We start from the raw sequence: 20,516 nt of genomic DNA on the forward strand, positions 1-20,516 counted from the left end.
CGCATGGTCTTCCTTCAATTTCTACTCTCGTGTAGACCTTTTCCTCTACAGACGTGCTGGCTTGGCCGATTCTCGTGCTGTAGGTCTCTCGCTTTTGATTCTCGCTCCGTTTTCTCACGCCACCATCTCTGATTGGCTGATTTGAACGTGTTGGTTCTGGTTGGTCATGATGGTCACGTGGCTTGTTATTTCGAGGGAATTGAGCTCTACAAACTCTAGCCAAATGGCCTTTCTTTTCACAACGCCTGCAAATGGCGTCTCGGTATTTGCAGGACTGTCTCTCATGAGCCCCACCGCAGCTCGAGCAGTTTTCTCAGCGACGACTTTGCTCACCCTTCTTTTTGTCCATGTGGAAGACATCCTCGTCCAACTCTTCCTCCGTACTGGTCCGCACCTCCTCTCTATGCAGAGGCATTGACTTTGGGCCATCTTTGCCCAACTGTGGATGTTGTAGCGCTTCGGAAGCCTTGGTGGATGCTTCATGCGCTCTAGCTTTATCTAGCGCACCGGCTAATGTCAAATCTGGCTTCGCGAGCAGGCACCTCTGTAATCGAGTGTCTCTCACGCCACAAATCAACTGTTCAAGGAGTGCGTCATCTAGATCCCGGTAGTCGCAATGCGTTGCAGCTTTTCGAAGGGCCGCCACATATGCGCTGACTGGTTCTCCTTCTCTTTGTACTCGTTGCCGGAGTTCGTAGCGTTGAACAAACTTCGAAGGAACGGAAGCGTAGTGGGCTCTCAGGTTTGCTTGTAGGACGTCCCAAGGGACCGTCTGAACTGGAGTTGGTTCGCAGAGGAATTCGGCCATCTCGAAAACGTCTGGCCCGCAGTGGCTCAGGAAGAGGGCTCTTTTTCGATTCGCAGAGAGCCCTTGCATCTCACTTGCTTCCAGGGAACACTCGAACCTGGTTAGATACGACCCCCACTTCTGTCAGGTTGGGTCGAAGGGTTTTGGCGGAACGTAGGCACACATCGCAGTATGTCTCCATAGTTTGCTCATCACCCTGGCTGAAACTCAAAGCTCTTTTTGATTTGCTTCTTGTAGCCTCAATCCCACCTTCGTCGCCAATGTTGTGGCCCGGGAATAACGAGAGGCACAAGCAAGCTAGTGACAACAGCTCTTTAATTCAGGGTGAGACTTCAGCAAAGAAACACAGGCAACAGCCCTCCTTATATACAGTTCAGAAATAACCGATAACCAATCACAAGCAATGGTGCATTTGAATTTCCCGCACAAAATAGATACATACATAACAAGTTAATTATCATAAGCACATGTTATAATGTCACATGCTACCAAGTTGGGAACATGTCACCATATATTTTCTGTTCATTCATTTGTGGTTTGGTTTAAGAACAAATATGATTTCTAAGGTGGCTTCAAACCACTATAATTCTATGATCAACCTAAAAAATTGTTTTTAGAAAGTACAGAGGAAAAAAATGAATGATTTTATAGAAAAAGATACTAAATAGAAATATTTAAGCTAGTTTTTAAAATATACTGAACACAAAAACTAATATTTTGCAATCTTCTTTGATACATATGAAGACTGATCACTCAATAATAAGATTATAGTAAATTATTCTATTGCTGATATACCTTGGTATACGTCATTGAATTGTTATATAAAATCATACTAAAGTATGTAACAAAATTAACAATAAAGTAATATGTGGTTTTCTGTTTCTTTGTTCTTTAGCCTACATTGGTGGTTTGCTCCTGGAATTTTATGTTTACTCTCCAATAATACAGAGAGCAATGTGTTTACTCAAATTATGGGGAAAGTCCCCAGAGTCTATAATAAATCATCTTTATCAGATAATTTGTGGAGACAAAGGGTATCTTATTAATCTCTCAATAGGATGTGGAGAGAGGGAGGGAGGGAGCTCATGTCCTTTTGATTGTCAAAATCTAGTACTGCCTTCTCTTCGTTGGATAGTCTCCAAACATCTGTTACTGCCAGTTCTTCCATATATTGTTCTATCTTTTGCTGAAGTTTCCCACTTTTTTTGTATGGATGGATTTGAGTTCAATTTCATTTTCTATTTCTTTTTCTCAGGATCAAACAAACTTGTCTGGAAGATAATTTTGGGTTGAATTTTACAAATTTAAAAAAATCAAACAATAAATAAAATCTGTACAAAGAGGTATAGTGTATAGTACAAAGATATTGCAGACTCCAACTGCATTACAATAGTACATGTGCAGAATTTTAAGAAACATGGAAATGTTCTGCAAGGGATTTTGACTGCAATTTACAGGCGGTAGATGTGATGTGCTGGTGCCTGGAGGCTGTGAGGATCTGGATGGGAGTCAACAGGCTCAGACTTAACCCAGACAAGACCAAATGGCTCTGGGTATTGCCCCCTAAAGACTATGTCGATTGTCCATCCTTTGTTCTGGGGGGAGAGAAAGCGCCCCCCTCAGAATGGGCTTGCAATTTGGCTGTCCTTCTAGACTCACAGCTGAGATTGGAACAACATCTGACAGCTGTAGCTAGGGGGATCTTTGCACAGGTTCGTCTAGTGCACCAATTGCGACCCTACTTGGATCAGGAGGCTCTCCTCACAGTCACTCATGCCCTTGTCACCTCACGGTTGGACTATTGCAATGCGCTCTACATGGGGCTACCCTTGAAAAGTGTTCGGAGACTACAGTTGGTCCAGAATGCAGCCGCGCAAGTTATAGTGGGTGCATCTAGATACACCCACATTACATCAATTCTCCGCGAGCTGCACTGGCTCCCTATTGGTCTCCGGGCGCAATTCAAGGTGTTGGTTATTATCTTTAAAGCCCTACATGGCTCAGGACCAGGCTATCTTCGAGACCACCTTCTACCACATAAGATCCCACAGAGTCAGTCTCCTCCGGGTCCCATCAGCTAAACAATGTCGGCTGGCTGGCCGTCGAGGGAGGGCCTTCTCTGTAACTGCCCCGGCTCTCTGGAACCAATTACCTCCTGAAGTCTGGACCACCCCCATCCTATTGGCCTTCCAAAAGCAGTGAAGACCTGGCTCTTCCGGCAGGCCTGGGGCTGTTGATCTCGTTATAGCGATCTTGCGAGACCCAGCCACAAATTGGAGTATATGTGTTTTAATGTTTTAATATCTTCTTTTAACTTTTGTATGGGATATTGTTGCATTGTTTTATTCCTGTTGTAAACCACCCAGAGTCCCTTGGGAGTTGGGCAGAATAGGTTTAGGTTTAGGTTTATTAAATTTGTATACCGCCCTTCTCCCAAAGGACTCAGGGCGATGAACAGCCAAAATTAAAATACATACAGTATAAAAATTAAATAAATTAAAACAGAATTAGATCAGTTTGGCTTCCCTAAATTTTAAAACCCTTTACCCATAAAATAGCCCATTAAAATTTTAACCTAGCCCGGCTTGCTGAAATAAGAAGGTCTTCAACGCTCGGCGGAAAGTACGGAGGTCCGGGATCAGTCGTATTCTTGGGGGTAGCTCGTTCCAGAGGGTGGGTGCCCCCACAGAGAAGGCTCTCCCCCTGGGGGTCATCAGTCGACATTGCTTGACCGACGGCACCCTGAGGAGACCCTCTCTGTGGGAGCGGATTGGCCGGTGGGAGATTATCGGTGGCAGAAGGTGGTCTCGTAAATATCTGGGCCCTAAGCCATGGAGTGCTTTAAAGATGAGAACCAATAATTGAAGCGCACCCAGAAGACCACCAGGAGCCAGTGCAACTCGCGCAGGAGAGGTGTTACATGGGAGCACCATGTCGCCCCCATAATTACCCACGCGGCTGCATTCTGGACCAGCTGGAGCCTCCGGGCACTCCTCAAGGGAAGCCTCATGTAGAGAGCATTGCAGTAGTCCAGGCAAGAGGTGACGAGGGCGTGAGTAACCGTGCATAAGGAGTCCCGATCCAGAAAGGGACGCAACTGGCGTATCAGGCGAACCGGATAAAAAGCCTCCCTGGCCATGGCCGTCATGCTCTTCTAAAGACAGCCGTGCATCCAGGAGGATGCCCAAGTTACGAGCCCTCTCCGTGGGGGCCAATGACTCGCCCCCAATAGCTAGCGATGGCATCAGCTGGCTATATCGGGATGCCGGCAGCCACAGCCACTCGGTCTTGGAGGGGTTGAATCGGAGCCTGTTCCTCCCCATCCAGACCCGCATGGCCTCCAGGCACCGGGACATCACTTCAAGGGCATCGTTGGGGTAATCTGGCATGGAGATGTACAGCTGAATGTCATCAGCGTACAGATGGCACCGCACCCCAAATCCACAGATCTCACCCAGCGGCTTCACATAAATGTTGAACAGGAGAGGCGAGAGGACTGACCCTTGCGGCACCCCACAAACAAGGTGCCTTGAGGTCGACCTCTGCCCGCCCAGCCAACATGGACTGCGACCAGTCGGAGAGATAGGAGGAGAACCACCATAAGACAGTGCCTCCCACTCCCAACCCCTCCAGCCGGCGCAGCATGATACCATGGTCGATGGTATCAAAAGCTGCTGAGAGATCTAATAGGACCAGAACAGAGGAACATCCCCTGTCCCGAGCCCTCCAGAGATCATCAACCAACACGACCAATGCCATTTCCGTGCTGTACCCAGGCCTGAAGCCGGACTGGAACGGATCCAGATAGACAGTTTCATCCAGGTACTGTGGGAGCTGTTGCTCAACCACACTCTCAACAACCTTCGCCACAAAGTAAAGGTTGGAGACAGGATGGTAATTTGCCAAAACAGCTGGATACAGAGAAGGCTTCTTGAGGAGGGGCCTCACCACCACCTCTTTCAAGGTGGGAGGTAAGAAACCCTCACTCAAAGAAGTGTTTATAATCCTCTGGAGCCAGCCTCGTGTAACCTCCTGGGTAGCCAGCACCAGCCAGGAGGGACTGGGTCCAATAAACATGTGGTTGCGTTCAACCTCCCCAGCATCCTGTCCATGTCCTCGGGAGTCACAGGATCAAACTCCTCCCAGATAACATTCTCAAGACCCGCCTCAGACACCTCGCCTGAACCCACCCAGTCAGAGTCCAGGCCGTCCCGAATTTGAGCGATTTTATCATGCAGATAATGCGCAAAATCCTCAGTACGCCCTTGCAAGGGGTCCTCCCACACTCCCAGGTGGAGAAGGGAGTGGGTCACCCTAAACAGGGCAGCTGGGCAATTATCTGCCAATGCGATAAGAGCGGAAAGGTAGTTATACTTTGCCGCTTTTATCGCCACTAAGTAGGTCTTGATATAAGACCTCACTAGTGCTCGGTCAGATTCAGAACGACTAACACTTCAACTACTCTCTAGGCGTCTTTTCTGGCGCTTCATCTCCCTCAGCTCCTCAGAGAACCAAGGAGCTGGGCCGATTCGGCTCTGGGTCAGAGGCCGCAAAGGCACGACCCGATCTAAAGCACCAGCGGCCGCCCTATCCCAGGGCGAGTCGTGAGCCAGAGTCTCAGGGAATGGCCCAAGCTCCATTTGGAACCTATCAGGATTCATCAGGTGCCTGGGGCAGAACCACCTAGTCGGTTCCGCCTCCCTGCGGCGGGGTGTAGCGTTCAGGAAGTTAAGTCTAAGGAGAGAATGGTCTGACCATGACAAGGGTTCGATGACTATATCCCCTGTATCTAGACCATTCAACTACTGACCAGAGACAAAAAATAGAAATGTGACAAAATAAATAAATAATAAATAAATAAATAAGTCTTCTGCCAATCCAATAAATAGAGAGATATTAACCATACATAATGTTTAAGGCCTTGAAACTCTTAAAGATGTCCAGTGTAAAGTAGCTTCTCCAGATATAATGAAACTTGAGACAATTCTTGAATGCCTAAGGACATTAGTTGTAATGTTGCTTATTCTATCCAGCCATTTGATGTTTGTTAATTAATGTTAAGTTAATGTTTATGAATCTTGGAATCAGATATATGCTCTATGTTTGGCCTATCTATACCTAGTTATGCTTGTAAAACTTAGGACATTGGAAAAATATTTTTATTTCATTATAGTTATTAGTTTGACCTCCTTGCAATAAACTTCAAGGCCCCTAAGCAGTGGTGGGTTGTTCCCGGTTCTGTCCGGTTCTTGAGAACCGGTAGTAAAAGCAGCGGGAGACTCTGCCCACCAGCCCGGACGTCATAAGATACGATCTGCGCATGCACAGAAGCTTCTGCACATGTGCAGAAGTGCGCGTGCTCCCATTACGAACTGGTAGTAAAGGTAAGTAGAACACACCCCTGCCCCTAAGGCTCGTACCATACTGAGATAGATAAAACAGCGGTGTCATTACATACGTATAGTAATATGGCAAATGGCTTCTCTGAACATTCTGAAGGGTGAAATTCTTGCTTAGATTTCATCATTCTGTTCACATATATGTTGAACATAAGTGCTAGATTACACACTAGTTCTACTCTTTTCTTAGTGAGGATTCATGTTTAAACTTGGCTAGTACAATAACAAGGTTATTCTATACAGGCCTATGTAGCAGCTTTAAGTATAATTGGTAAGCGTATGTTTTAATGGTCATACTAAGTAGGTAAATTGGACATTATTTGTCTAAATTCATTATCTCACCCCTTTCTACAGACTGGGTTTGATGCAGAACAACCCTGGAATACCATTCCTATTAATGAAGTATTAAGTTTGAAAAAAATGATTTGCTCATATTCATTTCCTGGGAATCAAGAAATTCTCTATTTATACTCCTAGCTACTTACATACTTAATTTTGCACAGATGTATTCAGATATTCCCACTTACTTTTCCTCTAATGGATTTTCAGTCCTGGGAGAACAGAACTTCATTAAGGACTGGACCACAATGGACCAATTTTTGTCACATTCAACTTTAGAACAGACAAGGGAATTTAGACAGATCTCTATGAAAAAAATTAAGTATCTGTTTTATGTTGCTTCACTTTCTGGGATATATAGCAAAATCACCAGGACAAGAAATGAAATAAAAAAAGGAAATAGCCCTTAATTCTTGTAAGAAAACCTACTTAATGTATTCCCTGCTGGTTTTCATAGCATTTCATATGTATTAGGAGATTATTCAGAAAGTATGCAGCCTCCATTGGTACCCAATTTAAACTGCCTACTGCTGGAGAAATACCTTGTGGCAGTGGTGGGTTGCCCCCGGTTCGCACCGGTTCTATAGAACCGGTAGTAAAACCGGCAGGAGGCTCCGCCCACTGACCCCGATGTCATTAGAACGCTTCTGCGCATGCGCAGAAGAGCGTGCGGCCCCGTTGCAAACCAGTAGTAAAGGTAAGTAGAACCCACCACTGCCTTGTGGAAAGGGGAACAGTGCTGCCTGCCTCCTCTACCATTTAGGTAGCATTTCTTTACACTTTACATTTTACACTTGGGACACAGATGAAAGGTCTCTAAAAGTTTATTAAGAGTTTGCAGAGTCTTAATTAGATATGTGATAATGTGTTAAGTAACATTCAATTTATTTAGCAAATTTATACAGCCACAAAAAGTGACTCTGGGAAGCTTAGAAGCAGAATAACAATTTAAAACATATCACATTTTTAACTATCAGACATAAATAACATTTAAAAATAAAATAAAAATATAAAGCAATATATACATAAACCCCCAAGATATTGGGAAGACAACCACATACAGTAATTTAGTCTCATTCATCCACTTTGCAGGCTTATCATAGGATCCCCAGGATTGATGGAAGAACTGGGTTTTCATTTTCACATTCCCAGGTAAAAAATTCCAAATACCATACAAACAAGCTTATATAATCAATTTCATACAAGACATTTTAAACAGTGCAATTCCATTAGTTAGTCCACATTTGGTTACTAAATATTTCTATTCAAGTGAAAAAAACCTCCAAAAGTTTACCTTTGCTTGTTCTATAGTAATAGTGGCATTTCCATAGAATTTGTTCCATTATCCATAGTTTGTTGTAGTGTATTATTCCAGTATACACCCACACACACACAACCATGTAAGCATGATGATCACTTGCTTATTTATTTTGTGCTCTTTCAGTTACCTTTGCTCCTTGTTAATGAAATCTGTTTGGCTAAGATTAAACCTCTTTATTAGGACTAAATTAATAATGAATTTCTCCAGTTTCACTCACCACACACTACAAAGCTATAAATATATTTTTGAACTGTTTCCAGAATATTTTTTGAAAAATACAAGTTGCCTTTATTATTTGTGGAATTCTGTCCCATCCTAGCAAATGAAGAGGAAGAAAACAGCGAAAACATTACCTTTAAATAAACCTCTACATGGGGGAAACTTCATTTGGCCTTTTGCATATAACAAAAAGAAAGCCAATACCTGCAGATAAGCAAAAACTTTCCCACAACCTAAAACTTGATCTTTTTAAAACAACCCTGGATTGATAAAATGTCAGATATAATTAATTAATCAATCAAAATTTAAAACTGCCTCTTTCCCTCACAGATGGACTCTGGGCTGCGTATAATAAAATATTACAAACATAAAAACTGTATATAATATGTAAAAGAGGCAAGTCATGTTAAAAATTAGTTAAAAGGAGGAGGAAGGGTTTTCAGGATGCTAGTCAACACCATGGTGGAGGTCTCCTCTTTAGGCCCCAAGCAAGACCACAGAGCTATGTTTTCATATCTTTTTTGGAAGGCTTGGAGAGTGGAGGTCCACTCTGAATGGAGAGTGTTCCGTGGAGCAGGGGCAATGATAGAAAAGGGGGTCCACAACATACTTTCCCTCCCTGATCAGATGTGATGGGCTGATATAATGGGACAAAGATGGTTCCATAGGTAACCCGGTCTCATATCATATAAGGCTTTGAAGATCATAATCAGAGGTGGTATTCAGCTGGTTCGGACTGGTTCGGGAGAACTGGTAGCGGATATTTTAACTGGTTCACCAAACTGGCAAATACTACCTCTGGCTGGCCCCGCTCGCCTGCTCACTGCTCACCCCACCCGCCCATTCACCTCACCCGGCCCAATCATTCCTCACCTCTACAGTGGCATAGCATACTCTGTGTACCATTCGCTTGCACATGTGCACAGTCTCTGCTCTGCGGCTGTTGCCTGCCTAAGCTGCCTTCCCATGCAGTGCCTGCAGCTGCTTCTTCTCTCTGCCTCTGCTCTTGCTGGGAGAGCGAGAGCATCTTTTGCAGCACAGTGCTTTGGGTCCTGTAAGTAGCTGCTTCTCTCTCTGTGCCTGGTTTTCCAGATGAGTCTTATTTATTTATTTATTTATTTATTTATTTTAAATTTATATACCGCCCTTCTCCCTAAGGACTCAGGGCGGTGTACAGCCAGAATTAAAAAACATAAAATACAAATATTAAAAAACAATTAAAATATATATAAATTTGGCCCAAAATTAAAAATACAAACCAATTAAAACATTTAAAATTTCTTCTTAAACCAGCCCGGCTTGCTGGAAAAAGTGGGTTTTAAGGGCACGGCGGAAGGCACTAAGGTCTTGGATTCTCCTTATCTCTGGGGGCAACTGATTCCAGAGGGTAGGTGCCCCCACAGAGAAGGCCCTCCCCCTGGGGGTCACCAGCCTACATTGATTGGCTGATGGCACCCTGAGGAGGCCCTCTCTGTGGGAGCGCACGGGATGATGGGAGGTCGTCGGTAGCAGCAGGCAGTCTCGAAGATAGCTAGGCCCGATGCCATGGAGCGCTTTAAAGGTGATAACCAGCACCTTGAAGTGCACCCGGAAGACCACTGGGAGCCAGTGCAGCTCGCGCAGGAGCGGTGTTACATGGGAGCGCCATGCTGCTCCCGTCACTACCCGCGCTGCTGCATTCTGGACCAGTTGGAGCCTCCGGGTGCTCTTCAAGGGGAGCCCCATGTAGAGAGCGTTGCAGTAGTCAAGGCAAGAGGTGACGAGGGCATGAGTGACTGTGCACAGGGAATCCCGATTAAGAAAGGGCCGCAACTGGCAAATCAGGCGAACCTGACAAAAGGTCCCTCTGGTTACAGCTGTCAGATGTTCCTCCAAGGACAGCTGCATATCCAGGAGGACTCCCAGATTGCGAGCCCTTTCTGTGGGGGCCAAAGACTCGCCCCCAATAGTCAGTGATGGAGTCAACTGACTATATCGGGATGCCGGGAGCCACAGCCACTCAGTCTTGGAAGGGTTGAGCTTGAGCCTGTTCCTCCCCATCCAGATCTGCACAGCCTCCAGGCACTAGGACATCACTTCAAGGGCATCATTGGGGTGGCCTGGGGTGGAGATGTACAGCTGGGTGTCATCAGCGTACTGGTAGTATCTCACCCCGAAGCCACGGATGATCTCGCCCAGCGGCTTTACATAAATGTTGAACAGAAGGGGCAAGAGGACCGATCCCTGTGGCACTCCACAGATGAGAGGCCTCGAGGTCGACCTCTGCCCCCCTGCCAACACAAACTGCAACCAGTCGGAGAGAAAGGAGGAGAACCACCGCAACACGGTGCCTCCCACCCCCAACTCTTCCAGCCGGTGCAGCATGATACCATGGTCGATGGTATCAAAAGCCGCTGAGAGATCTAACAGGACCAGAACAGAGGAGCAACCCCTGTCCCGAGCCCTCCAGAGATCATCAACCAACGCGACCAATGCCGTTTCCGTGCTGTGCCCAGACCTGAAACCTGACTGGAATGGATCTAGATAAGATGTTTCCTCCAGGAATTGTGGGAACTGTCACGCGACCACACTCTCCACAACCTTCGCCATGAAGCGAAGGTTAGAGACAGGACGGTAGTTGGCCAATATTGCCGGATCCAGGGACGGCTTCTTGAGGAGAGGCCTCACCATCGCCTCCTTCAAGGCAGTGGGGAAGTGGCCCTCACTCAGCGAAGCGTTGATAACACCCTGGAGCCAGCCTCGTGTAACCTCCTAGGAAGCCAGTAGCAACCAGGAGGGACACGGGTCCAGTAAACATGTGGCTGCACTAAGTCTCCCCAAAATCCTGTCCACATCATCGGGAGTCACAGCATCAAACGCCTCCCAGATAACATTCTCAAAACTATTCCTCGTCACTCTGCCGTGATCTACCCAGTCAGAGTCCAAATCCCCCTGGATCTGAGCGATTTTGTCATACAGGTATTGTCCAAAATCCTCCACCCTGCCTTCCAAGGGATCCTCCCGCACTCCTGGATGGAGCAGGGAGCGGGTCACCCTAAACAGGGTGGCCAGACGATTCCCTGATGACGCAATAGAGGCGGAAAAGTAGTTAGACTTTGCCGTCTTTATCGCCACTAGGTAGGTCTTAATATACGACCTTACCAGTGTTCGATCAGATTCAGCGAGACTGGCCCTCCAACCGCTCTCCAGGTGTCTTTTCCAGTGCTTCATTTCCCTCAGCTCCTCGGTGAACCAAGGAGCCGCAAGGGATCGGCACTGGGTCAGAGGCCACAAAGGCACGACTCGGTCCAAGGCCCCACCAGCTACCCAATCACAGGCGGCTACCAGGTCCTCAGCCGAGTCATGTGCTAGAACCTCAGGAAATGGCCCAAGCTCCATCTGGAACCTCTCAGGATCCATCAGGCGCCTGGGGCGGATCCATCTAATTGGATCCGCCTCCCTGCGGCGGGGGGCAGCAGTTCGAAGATCTAGGCGAAGGAGCGAGTGGTCTGTCCATGACAAGGGTTCCATGTCTATATCCCCAATAACAAGACCACTCAACCACTGGCCAGAGACAAAAATCAGGTCCAGCGTGTGACCTCCCCTGTGAGTAGGGCCATGAACTAACTGGGTCAGGTCCATGGCCGTCATGGAAGCCATGAACTCCCGAGCCACCTCAGACGTTTCACCAACGGATGGCAAGTTGAAATCACCCATGACTAAAAGCCTGGGTGTATCTACTGCCACTGTGGCTATCACGTCGAGTAGCTCAGGTAGGGCTGTTGCCACGCGGCAGGGAGCCAGGTACGTAAGCAACAAGCCCATCTGAACCCCATGACCCCACCTCACAAGGAGGGACTCACTTCCGGCTATCTGAGGCACAGTGGTCTCCCTCGGACCCAGATCCTCATTAATAATAACCGCCACCGCCCCGCCCCTCCCCTGGGCCCTCGGCTGATGGAATGCTCTGAAGCCTGGTGGGCACATTTTGACCAGAGGGATGCCACCCTCCGGGCCCAACCAGGTCTCCATAATACCCGCCAGGTCCGCTCCTCCCTCTTGAATAAGATCGTGAATGAGGGGGGGCTTATTTACCATGGACCTGGCATTTCACAGCATCAGCCGAAGGCCCAGATCCTGAGTATCTAAGCCACCTAGTGTCCGAGCGGAGCCTTGGGGACCGGGGCAAGCAATTGCTCTCAGATAGCAAGTGCGAGCCCCCGACACATGATATGGTCCCCTGCTCCCGCCATATCTGCCCCTCCCATTCACCGTGCTGATGGAAAATTCCTCCTCCGGATAGTCCTCCAGCCCCTCCCCAATCCCTCGACCTGCACCCTCCAAACCGTCCCCCTGTGCCGGGCTCGGCTCTGACCCTAGTGGGTTCGTCCCCCCAAACCCCTTGGTCTTCCTCCTGGTTCCCCTTAAAAAATCATTATTCCCACCCCTTAAAAATTTCATTAAAAATTTACGTAGAAAACCCCTCAACCCCCTCTTCGCTGCATGCCATCTCTCGGGGTTCCAAGACCCGTCATCAAGATAGGCCCTCGATAACATGGAGGGCCAGGCCTGCGAGAGGGGGGAGTCTCGCAGTGCGAAGAGATCAGCAGATGAATACATCTTAAGGTTCCAAAAGTCTGTCTGGGGAAGATGGAAAGAGGCCAAGGATTCTTAATGATGGTTTAAAAAAAGTCCAGGGGAGAGAGTCCACCATTTCGGCCGGGGGTCAAACCGGACTCCACTGTCCTCCCACGACAGTGGAGAGGAGTCTCAGGCAGCTGTCCCAGAGGGCAATGACCCGGTCACCCTCTCACGGTGGCCAGTGTCAGCAGGTCTTATACAGTGGCAGCTGCAACAAGATGACTCTCTCGGTGCCCCCGCCCAGGCTCACATCTCTCCTCACAGCAAGTGGATGTTAATGTCAATAGGGCTGATGGAATTGCCGGAAACCGGAGGTCAGCTGTGGGCATACAAGGAGCTATTAAATCCGGGTGCAAGAAAAATCTGGTCGGGGAGATAGTAATCCAGGCTGCGCCCACAAACCAGGCCGTGGCGGAAAAAAGAAAGAGGGAAGGAAGGGGGGTGGAGACAAACCAAGAGGGGGCGGGACAGTCCACATCATCTTCCAGCTCTTCCCAGCTCCCCCAGTCTCCACCAGATCTTCTTCCCCCCCTTAACTCCCAGATCTTCAATAAAGCCTCCAACCAGAGAGCTCCAAATCGATGGTTTGCACTCTCTCCCTCACAGCTGACAATAGACCTAGTTTGTAGAGGTCTAGATTCAAAGAGATTCAGGCGGGGTCCGGCAGTCCTCCCTCGGCATCGCCCCAGCGGACAGCATTTTATTCGTCGCCACCGCAGCCCTACATCACCATCGCTGCTGGTAGCCTTCCCTTTGGGGGGGGGATGCTCCACCATCATCTCCGTACCTCCCCCCGCCGTTCCGGCCCTTGCTGGGGGGACATCGAGGTGAAAGAAATGCCGCCCCAATGCCGTCCCAATGCCGTCCCCGCCGCTGCTAGTTCTTTCAAGGGGGGGCAGCGACGCTCCAGCCCTTGCTGGGGGACATTGAGGTGAAAGAAACGCCACCCCAACGCCATCCCAACGCCGTCCCCGCCGCTGCTAGTTCTTCCAAGGGGGGGCAGCGACGCTCCAGCCCTTGCTGGGGGACATTGAGGCAAAAGAAATGCCGCCCCAACACCGTCCCAACGCCGTCCCCGCCGCTGCTAGTTCTTCCAGGGGGGGCAGCGACGCTCCAACACTCCATCGCCATCGCCACCACACTCCCACCCCCATTTCGGCCGTCACAAGGGAACCGCTGGGGAGACGCCAAGGCAGGAAGCACCGCCCGGCCGTACCTGAACCTCCCGTCATCGTCGCCATAATCCCACGGCACTCTTTGGGTCCAAACGGCCACATGAGTGACCCAGGACAGCCGAAAAGATCACAACAGGCTGTCCTCAGTATTCTCTTGCTGGGTCGGGGCTCATAGATAGAAAATTCAGCCCTCGAAGAATCCAAAACGGTCCTACATTGCCCCAGGCTTCAGGAGCCTCAGTCACAAACTGCCATCTTCGGGCATGCGCAGAGGGGAGAAAAAAAAACTTACAGGAGCCAAAGCACTGTGCTGCGAAAGACGCTCTCGCTCTCCCAGCAAGAGAGCAGTGGAGAGAATACAAGTCATTGGAGAACACATGGAGCAGCTCCATGTGCTCTCTGGGTCAGCAGCTGCTTCTTCTCTCTGTCTCTGCTCTTTCTGGGAAAGCAAGAGCGTCTTTCACAGCACAGCGCTTTGGGTCCCATCTGGAAAGCACTGTGTGTGAGAGAAGAAGCATTCAACCTAGCTGCTTCTCTCTGAAGTAGCAGAGAGAGAGAGAATCTGGGAGTAAGTAAGGATATATGGAAGCAGTCTTGAGAAAGAAATAACTTATTCAGATGAGTGCTAGATAAAGTCTGAAATGCATGAAATCTAGAACTTTGGTTTGAATCTTCAATTATTCTCTCACTGTTTCTTTCTGCTAAATAGGTTTGGCACTTTGGTGCCAGGATGCTGGTTTCTTAATAGGTCCAACTTGGTGCAACAAGTTTATAAGTTTGACATGGGAGGGAGGCAATCTGATGTCATATTTTGGGACACATAAAGCTACTGACTACTGGGCTCAGTGTCAGGGTCCAGTTCTGTTGCCTATTTATGTGATAATGGTGCTGTTCAGTTCCTTCAGTACAGATGGTACAGTAATCTAAATTCTGTGACATTTTACAATAGCTTAAGTATAATGTGTAGATTTGACTTCACTAGCTGTCTACAGATTAAAGTAAGACTTGACAGGTAAATCTGTCTTGATTTTTTAAAATTGTCTACTTATAATCCTTTCTGTATGAGCCTGGGAACAATTCTTATTGAATAACGATGAACTTGTTTAGAAGACAAGATGACAAGCTGTAGTTTTAATTCTTATTTCAAACATTCCAGGAGATGAACTACATTGCAACATTACATTGCAAAAAATACTGAGCAACATTATTTTTTGCAGTAGGCTAGATCACATCAATACTCACACTCCATGACTGCACAAAAACCAATTTCAGCAGTTGGATGGCCTGCTAATTATTCTAATCATTAATTATTATTTTTTTTGCATAGCTTCAGCAAAGCATCCCTCTTCCCCTTTCAGGAACCATAAGACCAAATGCTCCCATTAACCTGTTTCTTGGAATAATGCAAAGCTGGCAAGTTATTCTATTCCAGAAGAAAATAGAAATGATTTACATTTATATGCCAACGCTTTCTTCTTTGTTGCCCCTTAAGACCTAAGAAATAATTTATAAGGAAACAGAAGTGCTGGCACAGATGTTTTACAGCTTGAGCCTGTTTACTTCACACAGTATGATGGGCCATTCTATGAACACGTGCCATCACACAGATAATCTATGAAATGACACGTGCCAGTAGACAGCTTTAGATATATTGAAAGAATGAACTGACCCAAGGAACACAAGTTTACTATAAAAAGAGCCTCTATTGTGTCCCATTGGAAGGCAGAAGCTATCAGGGAAAAAAAGGGAGGAGTTTAATATTGGCAGGAGAAATGAGAATCTCAAATTATATTAGTGGTCATTCAATTAATGTACTGATAAGGACAATCTGTTTATAAGAGCAACATCTTAACTACTGTAGTTTCACAGAAGCAAAAATAAAAGTTAGATTTTGGTACTGATGCTTCAGATTTCTAAAGTCTCCAAAACAAGGGGATTTGCTTAAATTGTGTGTGTGTGAGAGAGAGGGGGGGAGGGAGGGAGGGAGGAGAGAGAGAGAGAGAGAGAGAGAGAGAGAGAGAGAGAGAGAGAGAGAGAGAGAGAGAGAGAGAGAGAGAGAGAGAGAGAGAGAGAGAGAGAGAGTACATCTATAGTATGTAGATAATAAAGTCAAAAAACGGTGAACAACATTTTTACAGAACTATAGATACCTTGAGGCTGGGTGTGACAAGGAATAGCTTTGAGGGTAGGGGCCAGGTGAGGCACCCCTTGACGTGATGACATTGAGTTGGCCATGCCCACCCAGTCACATGCCCACCAGGCCATGCCCACCAAGCCACGGCCACAGAACCAGTAATAAAACTTTTTGAATCCCCCCAAAAGGAGTGGGAAAAGAACCAAGCCTTGCATCATCCCACCATGGAGGTGAACCAGTACAAAACTGAGCCATCCACTCCAAGTCCCTAATCAGTCCTGAAGGATTTCATGGTTGATAGTATCAAAAACCTCCAAGAGGTCAACAACAGCAAGGATGGATATATCACTTCTATCCTGCTCTAGCCGGATGTCATCCATGAGTGTGACCAATGCTGTTTCTGTCCCATATCCAAATCTGAAACCTGACTGAAAAGGGTCCAGATAATCTGTTTCCTCCAGGATCTTTGGAGTTGCAATGCCACCACCTTTTCAACCATTTTACCTAAAATGGGACTGCAGACTGTACACAAATTGCCCAGAACAATTGTCCAGTGATGGCTTTTTGAGGAGGGGCATAATAGTGCCTCTTTAAAAGGGAACTGGGAACAACTCACTATCACTTGGACCTATCCACATGATGTCTTCTGGGGACTTAACCAGCTAGAAGAGGCATAGGTCTGACACACAGATGGAGGCATGTCTGCTTTTTCAAAGTAAGTCTCTTCCCCAGGCATATCCATAGGACTTGTGTCACACTTGCTATGCAACTGGGAATGAAAACTGGGTGATTTTATCCTCCAGATGCATAGAAAATTACTCAGCACAGCTGTGCAGATGCACCTCTGGTCTCCCTTCCTAAGGAGAGTCTGGATGACCCTAAACAGCTACTGGGTGGCATTCTTTGGATATATTGGCATTCCTCCACTCTTACCACCATGAAGTAGGCAATAGTGGTTGTAGCTTATGTTTGGTCAAATTAGTTCTTCATTTTCTTCCAGAGGTGCTTTAGGAGTCTCTTGATCCTTTTCAGCTTCTCAACTTCTCCATAAACCACAGGGAATAACAAGAGCACTGGGCAAAGCTGCAGAGCTTCTGTTGATGGTTTTCAGGTAACCATCAGGGCCTCCACGACTGTGTTACAGTCAGTGGTATTTCCCCAGCTTCCTTTGAAACCCAGCTGGATCCATTAGTTACTGGTGGGTGGACTAATCAAATATGTTCAGCATCCTTGCAGAGGACTTAGCACAAGAGAACCCCAAAATCACCAGGATGTGATCTGACCATGACAGAGGAGCCAAAGAAAACTCCTCTCTTAGATCATATTACCATTGTTCCAATAAGAAAACCATGTCCAGAGTGTGGCCACTGCCTTGAGTTGGACCAAGAATGACCTAGGATAGGTCCATGGCAGGAGAACTAAAATTTATTCTTTTCATCCTGCAGCAAAACAAAGGACAAGAATTTTATTTCACTTTTTCATATCTCTTTTCAAAAGTTCATCAACATAATCTGAAACCAGATTAAATAAATCTTCGTACTTTAGGATCTTTGTTTCCTTCCTAGAATTTTGGTTGTATCTTCTCAATGGGGTTTATCTCTGTGTGTGTATTTGTTAACACTGAATAATGTAGTAATGTCTTCCTGACTAATATGAAATTTTACAGAAAGGGAGTTTGATAATATACAAATGGAGTAGTAGTAACAACAAAAATGATAATCACCATACCCGAACACTTACAGCTCAACAACAAACATTTTTACCCAAAAGTAATGTTATGAGCTGCAATGCTCACTTCCAAGTGAAATACAGGACTGCAATAATATTGATTTACTTTCCCTTTCTAATTGTAGCACCACTGGCATTAAGTGAAAAAAATGCCTCTTTTCCTTTAATTTAATTAAATTTAATTAATTCAATTTATATGCCGCCCCTCTCCGAAGACTCAGGGCGGCTCACAATACATTTTAAAAAATCATTATAAAAAACATTTAAAAATTAAAAACATTAAAAATATTAAAAACTCATGCACGCCATGTATGGCTGGATCTCGCCAGATCACAAGAGCAAGATCAATGGCCCCAGACCTGCTGGAAAAGCCAGGTTTTCACCGCTTTTCTGAAGGCCAATAGGGTGGGGATGGTCCAGACCTCAGGAGGTAACTGGTTCCAGAGAGCTGGGGCTGCCACAGAGAAGTCCCTCCCCCGCGGGCCCGCCAGCCGGCATTGTTTAGCTGACGGGACCCGGAGGAGACCAACTCTGTGGGATCTTACCGGTTGCTGGGAGCTATGCTGCAGAAGGTGGTCTTGAAGATAACCTGGCCCTGAGCTATGTAGGGCTTTAAAGGTTATAACCAACACCTTGAATTGTGACCGGAGACCAATAGGGAGCCAGTGCAGCTCACGGAGAATTGGTGTAATGTGGGTGTACCTAGGTGCACCCACGACAGCTCACGCGGCTGTGTTCTGGACCAACTGTAGTCTCCGAACACTTTTCAAGGGTAGCCCATGTAGAGCATGTTGCAAAAATCTAACCGTGAGGTGACAAGGGCATGAGTGACTGTGAGGAGAGCCTCCTAATCCAAGTAGGGTCACAATTGGTGCACCAGGCGAACCTGTGCAAAGGTCCCCCTCGCCACAGCTGTCAGATGTTGCTCTAATCTTAGCTGTGAGTCTAGGAGGACACCCAAATTTGAAAGAATGTTAGGTATGTAAGAAATGTAAGAAATGTTAGATCCCTAACATTTGAAGAAATTTGATAAGATGTGAGCAAATTATCTTATGTTGTTTGGGTGCAAAATCAACAATTGTTCCATAAAAGAAATGGGTATCTAGTTGCATTTTTTTTTTTTTTTAGATTTATATACCGCCCTACTCCCGAAGGACTCAGGGCGGTGAACAGGCACAAAATAAAATACATAAATACAAAAGTTAAAAGATATAATTAAAACCAAATTAAATAATTTAGCCAAAGACAATTAAAAAATCCCAATAATTTAAAACAAATTAAAATTTCGATGTAAAAGAATTTTAAAAACAGGGGAGAAAATTAGGCCAGGCCGGCTTGCTGGAATAGAAGAATCTTAAGAGCACGGCAGAAAGTGCGTAGATCCGGGATCCTCCATATCTCCACATTTATTTTCTGAAATGTGAAATTATTTATGAAAAAAGGAAAAAAAACCTTCCTCTCTTTCCTCATTTCTAAAATCTGTAAACTGAACAAGTTTTTTAATAATAATAATAATTTATTTATTTATTTTATTTTATTGAATTTCTATACCACCCTACTCCCGAAGGACTCAGGGCGGTGCACAGCCATGAAATAAAACACATAGATATACAAAATTTAAAATCGAATAAAATGAATTAAATAAATTTGGCTGAATTAATCCCATAATTTAAAATACCCATATTTTAAAAAACAATAAAAAATTTAAAATTTACACTTAAAAGGAAGAAGATTTAGGCGAGGCCAGCTTGATGAAATAGCAGCGTCTTCAGCTCACGGCGGAAGGTGCGCAGGTCCTGAATCCTCCGTATCTCTGGGGGGAGCTCATTCCAGATCGTCGGTGCCCCCATAGAGAAGGCTCTCCCCCTAGGGGCCGACAGCCGACATTGTTTGGCCAACGGCACCTGGAGGAGCCCCTCTCTGTGGAAGCGTACTGGTCGGTGGGAGACTATTGATGGTAGTAGGCGGTCCTGTAAGTAACCAGGTCCTAAGCCATGGAGCGCTTTAAAGGTGGTAACCAGAACCTTGAAGCGCACCCGGAAGACCACCGGGAGCCAGTGCAGCTCGCGCAGGAGAGGTGTTACATGGGAGCTCCACGTTGCTCCCATAACCACCCGCGCGGCCGCACTCTGCGCCAGTTGGAGCCTCCGGGTGCACCTCAAGGGGATCCCCATGTAGAGAGCATTACAATAGTCCAGACGAGAGGTGACGAGGGCATGAGTGACTGTGCGTAACGAGTCCCGATCTAGAAAGGGACGTAACTGGCGAATCAGGCGGACCTGATGAAAAATCCTCCCGGTCACGGCCGTCAAGTGCTCTTCTAAAGACAGCCGTGAATCCAGGAGGACGCCCAAGTTACGAACCCTTTCCGTGGGGGCCAATGATTCGCCCCCAATAGCCAGCGATGGCGCCAGCTGACTATATCGGGACGTCGGAAACCACAGCCATTCGGTCTTGGATGGGTTGAGCCTGAGCCCGTTTCTCCCCATCCAGATCCGTATGGCCTCCAGGCACTGGGACATCACTTCAAGGGGATCGTTGGGGTGGTCCGGGGTGGAGATGTACAGCTGAGTGTCGTCAGCGTACAGATGGTACTTCACCCCGAAACCACGGATGATCTCGCCCAGCGGCTTTACATAAATGTTGAACAAAAGGGGCGAGAGAACCGATCCCTGTGGCACCCCGCATATAAGGGGCCTCAGGGTCGATCTCTGCCCCCCTGTCAACACAGACTGCGACCGGCCAGAGAGAAAGGAGGAGAACCACTGTAAAA

Source organism: Pantherophis guttatus, chromosome 4 (genome assembly GCF_059756535.1).
Source record: "Pantherophis guttatus breed Tessera chromosome 4, ASM5975653v1, whole genome shotgun sequence".
Taxonomy (NCBI): Eukaryota; Metazoa; Chordata; class Lepidosauria; order Squamata; family Colubridae; genus Pantherophis; species Pantherophis guttatus.